The sequence below is a fragment of the Mchenga conophoros genome, linkage group LG3, assembly GCF_057382185.1.
Source record: "Mchenga conophoros isolate Kocher_MC1m ecotype Shallow Benthic linkage group LG3, M_conophoros_male_GT1.1, whole genome shotgun sequence".
Classification (NCBI taxonomy): domain Eukaryota; kingdom Metazoa; phylum Chordata; class Actinopteri; order Cichliformes; family Cichlidae; genus Mchenga; species Mchenga conophoros.
The window spans coordinates 161,540-172,809 of NC_140528.1; the positions used below are offsets into that span (position 1 = coordinate 161,540).

Here is an 11,270-nt window from a genome sequence, read left to right on the forward strand (position 1 = left end):
GCTAACATCTCATTTTTTGATGTATGTCCCCTCTCTTTTGATTTTTCTCCTTCTCATATTTTATGTCTCCTTCTCTTCTTCCTCCTCTTTACTTTAAAGTTATGTCTGTCAACTCCTCATCCCAGTCTAACACCTCATCCGTCTTTGATTCTTCACTAGTTTGTTTTTTTAATAGACCTAGTACTATTACCTTCACTGCTTTCTGTATTAGTGACATCATCATCATCCTTCCTGTCTGCATCGTGGTCATCTACCTGGGTCTACAAAGATGGCAAAAGCAGCGCTCTGCCTCCAGAGCAGAAACCACAAGCCACTCTGACATCTTCACCTACCACATGGTTGCTGTTGAGATGATCTGCATTTGTGGTGGCGCAGTCGTCTGTGGTGGAGTCTTCTGCAATATTTTCTTCATGATACTTGCTGGAATGCTTCTTGTCAATTCCATCTCAATTGGGCAGATTTTTATTCATACGCTCACCTGTGTTGAGCGGTACCTGGCTGTTGTTCATCCAATCACCTACATGGGCCTCAAAAACAGGAATGGGGTCAAAATCAGAAATATTTTACTCGTATTCACTTGGCTGCTTTTACCTACAACAGTAGGTTTAAAATTTCTGCCTATTTCTTTAAACCTTCTCATAGAACTTTCCATCTTGGTTTTTGCTGCAGCTGCTGTCTCTTTCTGTAGCTTCTCTGTTCTTTGCACTCTGATTCGTCCAGGACCTGGAGATGGTAGCAAAGACAGAGAGCGAGCTGACAAGTCAAAGATAAGGGCATTTCACACCATTGTAGCCATAACGGCAACTTTGATGTTAAGGCTGAGTGGACATGTGCTTGTAATTTCAATTTACTTCTCCCCAGTGGTGAGCATGGGCATCCGGTGTACAGTGCTGATGTCAGGAATCTGGTTCTCTCTGCCAAGTAGCCTGGTGTTACCTCTGCTCTTTTTGCATAGAGCAGGCAAACTACTGTGTTGCAAGAGTAATGCAGGACCAGAATGAAAGTAGATTAGGAATGTTACAGCACTGAAAATTCCGCAGTCATTTTACAGTTTGACAGAAGATTATGTATATTTAAGCATTTCTTTCTTGCCCTTGCGAGTAGTTTATCCTTTAAGTTCGGGTACTCTAACAGAGGCCTGGGAGTTAAAGGCTTCTGTGCAGTATCATTGATAATACTAGGACTGCACTCTCCTGGAGAAAGATCTCGGATGTTGCTCCTAGGATCTGCTGGAGCCACTCATCTAGCTTGGGGGTCCCTGCACAGAGCACTCTGATTACTAAGGGGACCACTGTTACTTTCACCCTCTACATTTTCTCAAGTTCTTCTCTCAGCCCTTGGTGCATTTCCAGCTTTGCATGCTTCTCCTTGCTTTCATTCAGTATTGCTACATCTATTACTACGGCCGTCTTCCTCTGCTTGTCCTACAAGTACTATATCAGGTTGGTTGGCCTTCACCAGTTTGTCTGTCTGTATATGGAAGTCCAACCAGAACGGGTTACATGAAGAGGATGTGGGACCTTTGGATGTATAAATATATATATAATCAACCAAACCAACAACAACAAAAGAAGAACTGCACAAAACATGTGCTGACAGACATTTTGGATTTTTTCAGATTGTCATAACAGTAACCTGCCCTTGAGACTGTTATATTATCAAACATAGGCTAAAATGTCTATGAACCTGATACAAAATTTGCATCTCTCTGAATACCGAATAACAGTTGGTTATTGTGTACACTGGTTATATAACATGCAAACAGATGCGCGCACACACACACACACACACACACACACACACACACACACCCAAGTTGATGTATAAACTCCTTGAACGGTACACTTGTTTATATCCAGACTCACACAGGTCAGAAGACCAGAAACAGAAGACCTAGTGAGTAAATTCTGAAGGTTTTGCATGGTAAATCATGTCATGTATCATTATGTAAAAACAGTTTATTACAGTAACTTTGCAGTTCCTAATTAATTTCTAATTTATTTTTAATGGTTGTTGTATTGTATAAATACAACTTGAAAGAAAATACACAAGAAGTAGTGTAGATCAAGCCATGGCTTTTTATCATCATCCCTTACAAAACTGTTTTATGTCGTTATTATACATAAGATATTTGAAATTTGTGGAATACATTTTCTTTGAGCAGTTTATATTTAAATTAATTTATATTCAGATTACTTGTGCTTTGTATAGAAGAACATTGATTCCTCATGCTGTATAAGATTTTTCCTTGTAAATAATGTTTTCTGTTGTCTTGAAATGTTTGTGCAGTTTGTGCTGTATCAATAATATTTGCTGTATATCTTAATTATAGATATACAGCTTAAAAAATGACCTTACACTGAATTAAGAATTCCCAAAAAGTTGTATATGACTATATACCTTGTTGAATCATTCAGGATAAATAAATTGGGATCAAATGTTTAAGGAGGGTTGGTTTATCTGCTTTATTAAAATGAGAAATCTCTATGATCGAGATTGACTAGTGTCATCAAAACCCTCCAAGCTAAAAATTGGAGGTGCTTAAGTGCTAAAGGTCAAAGGAAAAGACAAAAAGAAAAAAGACAAATTTAATAGCATAGATATGTTACTGTACATGGCACATGTAATACAAAGAATAGCCTTAGAATCACCTCGGCAATCACTGAAGTGTCACATTGAAATTGAGAAGTTGATTTGATTAACTATCAAATCTAAATTTTCTATTAAAATGAACATCTGACAACCAGGAATAAACTGACAGTGTCAACAACTCATGCTGTACATTCAAATTAATTTATGGCAACACCTGCCTTAGGCATTAAGACTCAGAAGCTTCAGCCTTTGCTTGTGTGCATAACATAAAAATTTCAGCCAGATACAGAACAAAAAAAGTGGAAAGTGCAAATGAGCTGATATCAAAAGGTGACTGTTTTACTGTTTTATGCAGTTTTCCTCCTCTGTTTAGAAAAGGCACAGGTATTTCTAATCTGTGAGTCATGCATAGCACTGGTTAAAGAAATGTTTTATCAAATCCTGAACAGCATCATTACCAGAGATGGGCAGTAACGCGTTACTTGTAACGCGTTACTTGTAACGCGTTACTGTAATCTGATTACTTTTTTCGAGTAACGAGTAAAGTAAGGGATTACTATTGCAAAAACGGTAATTAGATTACCGTTACTTTCCCGTAGGAACGCTGCGTTACTGCGTTACTAAAACCGTGATTTTTTGCGAGAATGTCTCACGACAGTGACGTAAGCGAGTGCGCCGTTAGTGACAACAGCTGTGTGCAGATCAACAATGGATCACATATCGATTGTGGGAGAGAGTATGAGCATGCAGCGTTTAAAGCGTGGAAGCACTGGGAAACTCACAGAGACACTGCCGTATCCTTCCACTGACCGCTGCACACCTGCACCAGGGTAAACCTCCGCCTACCGCAGTCCTGCTTTACAGGTGAAAATAGAGCAACAGGACCGCTGAGTCTTTGACTTTATTTATGTTCTGCTGTGTTTTACTTGCATCTATTTGAAAGAGTGAGTGTAAACAAAAAAAATATTTTATTTTATGTGCTGGAATGTGCAGAAAATAGGTTTAAATGTTAAACTCATTTATTCAACTCAGAGAATGTTGCATATAATTAAATTTTTGCTTGATGCATGAAGTTAAAAGATTAAAACTGATAAAACAAGTTAAAAAAAAGGGACTTTTCCATTTGATTACATTTTGTATGATGGATTATGTAGAAAAAGTAGAATTGGGCTGAAAGATCTATCGCTTTATCACCTATTCAGGTTGTAAATCGTGTTTTTAAAAAGTAACTAAGTAACTAAGTAATTAATTACTTTTGAAAATAAGTAATCAGTAAAGTAACGGGATTACTTTTTGGGGGAAGTAATCAGTAATTAGTTACTGATTACTTTTTTCAAGTAACTTGACCAACACTGATCATTACTGTGTGATGCTAGAGTGCCCTCAAATTTACACCTGGCCCGGACCAATTAGAAAGCAGAAAACCAGCCAAACCAGGCAAAAGTTTGAGTTCTTATTTTAATGCCATTTAGAAATAGAGATGGCACGATACCACTTTTTTATGTCCGATACCGATATCATAAATTTGGATATCTGCCGATACCCATATGAATCCGATATAGTGTGTTTTTTAATCAATAAACTTTTTTTTAATATCTTGCTGCATTTTGTATAAGTTCATACTCAAGTTAAAAAAAAACAAAAAACACTAAAGCTATTCTATTATACCTGTATGTAAAAAATACACTGGACCCAAAATATTTCATAGTTCAGCAATACTGATCAATCTAATAAACTTAAACCTACACCATCCTCCCTATTCTGGTATTTTAAAGAGTAAGCAACCTAACTAATAGGGTTCTAAAACTCCCAGCAAAAAAATAAAAAATACAATAAGGAACCACCCACCCTCCACCTCATGATGCTTAATCGACGTAATCAACTTTAATTTGATGCAGTGTGAAAAAAAAATGCACAGAAATCAATTATTTTTCAAGAATAATTAAATAGATTCAACATCTTTCTTCAACAGAATTGCAGACTGCACAGATGGTACCTTTAAGACAGGTGAGAAAAATGCTGTAAACAAAGAATGTTTTAATGGAAGTGTTAATTTTGTTTTTTCATCGATCACACAGTTTTTGAAGGAATTCGACTGGTAGGTTGTTCCAAACATCTTGGAGAACTAACCACAGATCTTCTGTGGATGTAGGCTTCCTCACATCCTTCTGTCTCTTCATGCAATCCCAGAAACACTCAATGATATTGAGATCATATATATTAGACTTAATAGTTACTATATACAGTAATGGACTTCTATACATTTTGCATCAGATTAAAACTTTGGGTGTAAGAGTCAGATAATTATCTATTGAAAGCTTGACATTTTAAATGAGAATAAGAAAGAAAAGTATGTCTTTGTGCCCCCTTTTCCCTGTTAATGCCCTATCGGCCCCCTGCATAACTTTGCTAGACCCGCCCCTGCACAGTTACAGCCGTCAGCTACATAGAAAAGGATCCTGGTGTAGAAAGTAATATTAAATAAATTCTAACAACAGCTTATCAAGCTTAAACCTGCTGCTGTTATTCAGCCGCTGGTTTCCTCTTTGGGGTGAGAAGTGGGCCAAAAACAAACAAGAGAGACGGACTCGCGACAGAAAAGCCGATCAGCTGATCATTGATCAGTTTCACGATTGAAGTAGCAGCAGGAGAGGGAGGGAGAGAGAGGCAGTCGCTCCATATATAGGTTGTTAAGCTTAACGTGGGAATGCTTTACAAACATTCAGAGATGAACTTACACACTTGCTTTGTCTGTGAAGGTTCTCAGTCATCCAGGTCATCGTAGGAGCTTTCTTTGCAAGCTCCTTTGATTACACACTTGCTTTACTTCTCTCTAGGATAACTTTCTTGGAGATGAAATGCCGGTTTGGTACCGAGGCTCCAAATGCTCAACCAGACTGCCCACAGGTCTGGCACGCCACAGCTGCTCTATCACATGATGCATACTGCTCCAACGTGCTACGGTTATGAGCCAAGTTACGCCATGTCGCAAGTTTTGTGAGGTGCTTGTTTGATACTTAATGGATCGGATTACATTTTTTATTTCTCTCAGATATCTGATCCAGTAATTTAGGTCAGTATTGGACCGATACCGATACTTAATATCAGACCGGTCCATCTCTATTTAGAAATAATAATAAGATGCCCTAACTTTGTTACCTTAGCTATGATTTACTTAGTTTTTTCTGAGGCAACTAGTTTGCACAATTTTTGCTTAGGTTTGGGGAACTAATTTGATTTTACAGTGTGTCCTCTGGCCCAGCTAAATGATAGAGAAGCAAATTAAACCTTGTGAAGTAATGTAAATGAATATATTTAACACATGTTTGGTAGTGTTCATATTATTATGCCAATGATATCACACAATTTAAGAGGAAATAACATATTTTATTAATGCAGTTTAAATAATTAGTATTATATCTATTTTGGCCTAACTGTTTTGGCCTAACTGGCAACAACTTTGGCAGATATGATACAGGTGATAGTAATGATTGCAATGCAGATCATTACAAAGATAAGAAAACAAAACAAGAAATTACTTTGATAAAAATTACAAGATAAACCAAGAAAAACAAACATCTCATATCTTTCACAGCTAAATATGAAACTTACATACGACATGGAAGTGTGACCAGCAGGAGGCACTATTTAAACAGGAGACACACCGTAGACATGCAGTCAGTTTACAAGGTTTAATGTTTTTGTAAGAAAGACATTTCTATATACGTAAAAAGCAGCACCAGATAAGACAAGATACAAGAACAACTTCCTTATTAAACTGTAAAATAAATTGTGCTTCACTATATTAAGACAGGATAATTGCTTTTTTTTAAAAATATAAACACTATTTGTCACACATCAAATGCCCAGTGATCTAAACTTCAACTTGAAGGGAAAACAATACTTAACAAAAAACAACTAATTACTTGCACCTGTGCTTATAAAGGGAAAAACAACCAAGCCCTGCCTACAAGGGGCGATTTCCAGACTAAGGTCTCACCTGTCATATTTGCATGCTGACCATGTTATTTAGCTCAAAACGCAGCTAGGTCTGAGAACAGCAGCTCTTCATATATGTATGCAAATCACCGCTGCTGGGTTTTTATCTGTGCAAGAAAGAGCATGTCACTCTAATTTTTGCTTCCCTTCGATTTCAGCCAGTTTGTTTACGATTCAATTTTAAAACCTGCTATTTATCTTTAAGTCTCCTAAAGGCTGTGCCCCATTTTATCTATTTTATTTTTATCTGAGTTGCTGCACCCTTATGTCCTGCCTCATTCCCACAGGTCAGCAGATGCTTTTGCTCGTTCCAGTGACACAACGTCAACTCGGAGGTGACAGTTCTTTTGTAGTTGCAGCTCCGAAATTGTGGACTGATTTTCCACCACACATCAGGCAGGCTCCTTCACACACTGTTTCTAAATTTGTTTGAAAACACAATTTTACTTCCTGACAGTCGACCCAGTTACTTTTATTTACTTGTTTAACTTGTACAGCTATTTTGTGTTTCCATATCTTTTACCTTCCGGGATGTCTTTTTCTTTTTATTTGGTGTTATTGTAAAGCATTTTGGTCAGCCCTGTTGTTGTTGGGTTTTTTTTGCATTTCTGCAAAATAGAAAAAAAAAACACTTTACTTAAAAGACCCTGAACCTCTTTGTATGATTTTCTTGCACCACAGCAGCTTCCCTGCCCTATGTAGAAACAGCAAGGGTAACACCAGACTGCTGGGAAGACTAAACCAGACTTCACATGTTATTAGCACACAAACATCACTTCTACCTGATGCATTCAGAAAAGCTCGAAAAATACTCCAACTAAACCTTAACACCAGCACTGCCAGTATGATTAGAATAGTGTAAAATGCCCTTAGCTTTGATTTGTCAACTCTTTCCCTGTTCCTTTCCCGTTCTCCTGGGCCTCGATGGGTCAATACGCGCAAAACAGAAAGTGGTGATGATTAAAGACACTACCAACAGGAAAAAGTCCACAACAGTGGAAGCAAAATTTGTGATCATGGAAACAATTGCCACAAAGGAAAGTATCCAGACACAGAAAATGGTGACATTTCTTATTCTGACCCCTCTCTCATTTCTCAGACTTAGGTAAGTGGTGGGATGAACAACAGCCAGGTAGCGCGCCACACAGGTGAGGATGTCAAAGAAAATCTGTCCATACCAAGTGAAATAAAGACAGAGTGCCCCTGCTGCTATTATGCTTAGATTAACCCAGTAGATACCAAAACAGTCAAGGAAACACGCAAGGACACCAATCAGTTTTATGATCACTGCATGGTAGGTGAAGCTGTCACAGTGTGTCATTGTTGTTGCTGCTGAGGAGGTGGAGTGCCTTTGAGACCACTGTTGGAAACCATGGTAGAGGACAAGGATGCAGAGAGGAAGGAGGAGGATAATGTTGGTTAAGCTAAATGAGACAAAGACATAGGAGCTTGGTGTGATGAAGAGGCATTTCATGTTAGAATACAACTGAGGATTGATAGAGGAAAGGTTTGGATGATCAAATGAGCCATTGGATGCCATATCTGCAAAAGAAAAAAAATCAAATAGTTGAATTTTTATCACAAAAGGGGTTTTGCAGCTGATGTCTGCTTTTGAAAGGATAAAATGAGAAGATTACAATGTCATGATCCTGGGTCCTTTTGACCCAGCGTTTTGTGTTTTCTCTTCGCGATTTTGGTTCTGTTCTTCCTCTGGTTAGTGTTTACTCTGTTCTGCCCGGGTGTTCCTGTATCTAGTCCGCGTTTCTTAGTTTGTGTCCTTTCATGTGTAAGTTCCTGTTTTATTGTGAAGGTCTGTGTCTTATGTGAGTGTTTTCAGTTTGCCTCCCTAGTCTCGTCATGTTAATTACTCCCAGCTGTGTCCCCACCTGTATGTAATCCCCCTGTGTTCTCTGAGTGTATTTAAGTTGTGTCTTCTGTCATAGTAGTTGCTGGTTCGTCTGTGTTGTTTCCCCTCGGTCTCCCTGTATGTATTTCCCCGGACCTCCCTGCACCGTCATTCTTGGTTTGTGTTGTTAGTTTACCCAGTTTAGGTTTCAGTTTCATGTTCCTAGCGCCTTTGTTGTTTGCATTTTTGTTGTTAATAAACACTCACCTGCACCAGAGCTGCCGCCTTTTGGTCCTATATATATTCCACACGGCTTGCCCCCGCAAACCGTGACAGAACGAACCAGCCACCATGGACCCAGCGGCAGTAAATCCGTCCGAGGAGCTCCAGGACGACATCACATACAATGTGGAGATCCTTCTCAGCCTATGGCTGGAACATCCCCCGGAAGAGCTTCGCCGCGCAGCAGAAGACCGGCTGCAACGGCTCTTTTCCGGCCTGCCATGGCTATTGGACTCGCTTCCTCCGACCATGCAGGCTTTTCTCCGGCTCACACCGCACCTTCTCTCAGCCACTCCTGCCTCGCTGCCCGACTCGCCGGATGTGATCTTGCCCGGCCCGTCGGAGCCGTCTGCGGGGAGGAGACGCCGATCGCGCCGCAAGCGCGCCACCCCACAGCTGGACGTTCGGACTTCTAATTCGCCGGCTGTGGTGAGTGAGGACTGTTTTCCATTTGCGGACTGTATGACTGTTCATTCAGGGGCGGTGTTCTGTGCGGCAGATGACTTTGTGAACAGCATATCACCTCCCCCGCAGCCACTCTCAGCCCAGTTAGCTCCCGCGCAGCCACTCTCAGCCCAGTTAGCTCCCCCGCAGCCAGTGCCACCCTCAGCTCAGTCTCCAGTGCCACCCTCAGCTCAGTCTCCAGTGCCACCCTCAGCTCAGTCTCCAGTGCCACCCTCAGCTCAGTCTCCAGTGCCGCCTGTAGCGCAGGCCCCAGTAGCTCCAGTGCCGCCTGTAGCGCAGGCCCCAGTAGCTCCAGTGCCGCCTGTAGCGCAGGCCCCAGTAGCTCCAGTGCCGCCTGTAGCGCAGGCCCCAGTAGCTCCAGTGCCCCCGCTACCCGTAACTCTGGCTCCAGTAATAGTGGTCTCACATACTCACTCCATGCAGGGAGAAAGTATAATTTTATCTCAAGGTGCTTTTTGTAGTTCAGCCGCCTTTGGCACAGTTTGCCGCTCCAGGGCTTCCCCAGAGGCTAGGTCCCAGTCCTCAGCTGATTCTGGACCCCTGGAGTTTAAGCAGCCACCCGAGGGACCGCTCCGGCCTTCGTCTCTTGTCTCCGCTGGAGGGTCCGACGGACCGCTCCGGCCTTTGTTTCCTGTTTCCGCTGGAGGGTCCGAGGGACCGCTCCGGCCTTTGTCTCCTGTTTCAGCTGGGGGGCCCGAGGAGCCCGTCCAGCAGCCTTCCTCGTCAGCTGGTGGTTCCGGAGAACCACACCAGCCTCATGCCTCGTCGGCTGGAGGGTCCGAGGGGCCCGTTCAGCCTCCTGTCTCCGCTGGAGGGTCCGAGGGGCCCGTTCAGCAACCTTCCTCGTCAGCTGGGGGTTCAGGAGAACCGCACCAGCACCATGCCACATCAGCTGGAGGGCCCGAGGAGCCCATCCAGCCACTATCTGCTACGCCAGCTCCAGCCTGTGCTTCGTCAGCTGCAGCTCCAGCCTGTGCTTCGTCAGCTGCAGCTCCAGCCTGTGCTTCGTCTGCTGCAGCCTCAGAGCCTTCGTCAGCTGCAGCTCCAGCCTGTGCTTCGTCTACTGCAGCCTCAGAGCCTTCGTCAGCTGCAGCCTCAGAGCCTTCGTCTGCTGCAGCCTCAGAGCCTTCGTCTGCTGCAGCCTCAGAGCCTTCGTCTGCTGCAGCCTCATCGCCAGCTGCAGCCTCATCGCCAGCTGCAGCCTCATCGCCAGCTGCAGCCTCATCGCCAGCTGCAGCCTCGTCTGGTCCGGCCTCATCCGAGTCTTCGTCTTCGTCCTCGTCTGGTCCGGCCTCATCCGAGTCTTCGTCTTCGTCCTCGTCTGGTCCGGCCTCTGCCTGTGCTTCTGTTACGCCTGGTCCAGCCTCTGCCTGTGCTTCTGTTACGCCTGGTCCTGCCTCTGCTTCAGCGTCGCCTGGTCCTGTGCCCTCCAAGCCTCGGCCGGTGCGCCTGACACTTGGGCGCCGCCGCTGCCTTCCGCGCGGCCGGCCCCCGGACCGCCATCGCCTGAGTGGCCGCCGCTGCCTTCCGCATGGCCGGCCCCCGGACCGCCATCGCCTGAGTGGCCGCCGTTGCCGTCCGCACGGCCGGCCTCCCGAACTGTATCCACGTCGCCGCCGTTGCCGTCCGCACGGTCGGCCCCCCGAACTGTTTTGGACTCCTGTGCTGTCGGCCCCCTGGCCGGCCCCCCGAACTGTTTTGGACTCCTGTGCTGTCGGCCCCTGGCCGGCCCCCCGAACTGTTTTGGACTCCTGTGCTGTCGGCCCCCTGAACTCTTCTGTTTTGGACTCTGTTTTTTTTCCTGTGTTTTGGTGTGCTTCGTTTCTTTTGGTTTTGGGCTCGTTTTTTGTTTTTGTCTTTTGGCCTTCTGGTGCTCCGGTTTTGTTTTGCTTCGAGCCCTCCTTCCTGGGCCCCCGCCGCCCGCCCTGGTCGGGTTGTTTTCTGTTTTTTCTGGCTGTTTTGTTTCTTGTTGGGCTGTCTGGAGCCAGCCTTTGAGGGGGGGGTACTGTCATGATCCTGGGTCCTTTTGACCCAGCGTTTTGTGTTTTCTCTTCGCGATTTTGGTTCTGTTCTTCCTCTGGTTAGT

At 43.6% G+C, this 11,270-nt stretch overlaps 1 pseudogene; it reads right to left on the reverse strand.

The window, feature by feature from the left end:
- Positions 1–7,224: 7,224 nt before the first annotated feature.
- Positions 7,225–8,131, reverse strand: LOC146576898 (uncharacterized; annotated as a pseudogene).
- Between the last annotated feature and the right edge of the window lie 3,139 nt (positions 8,132–11,270).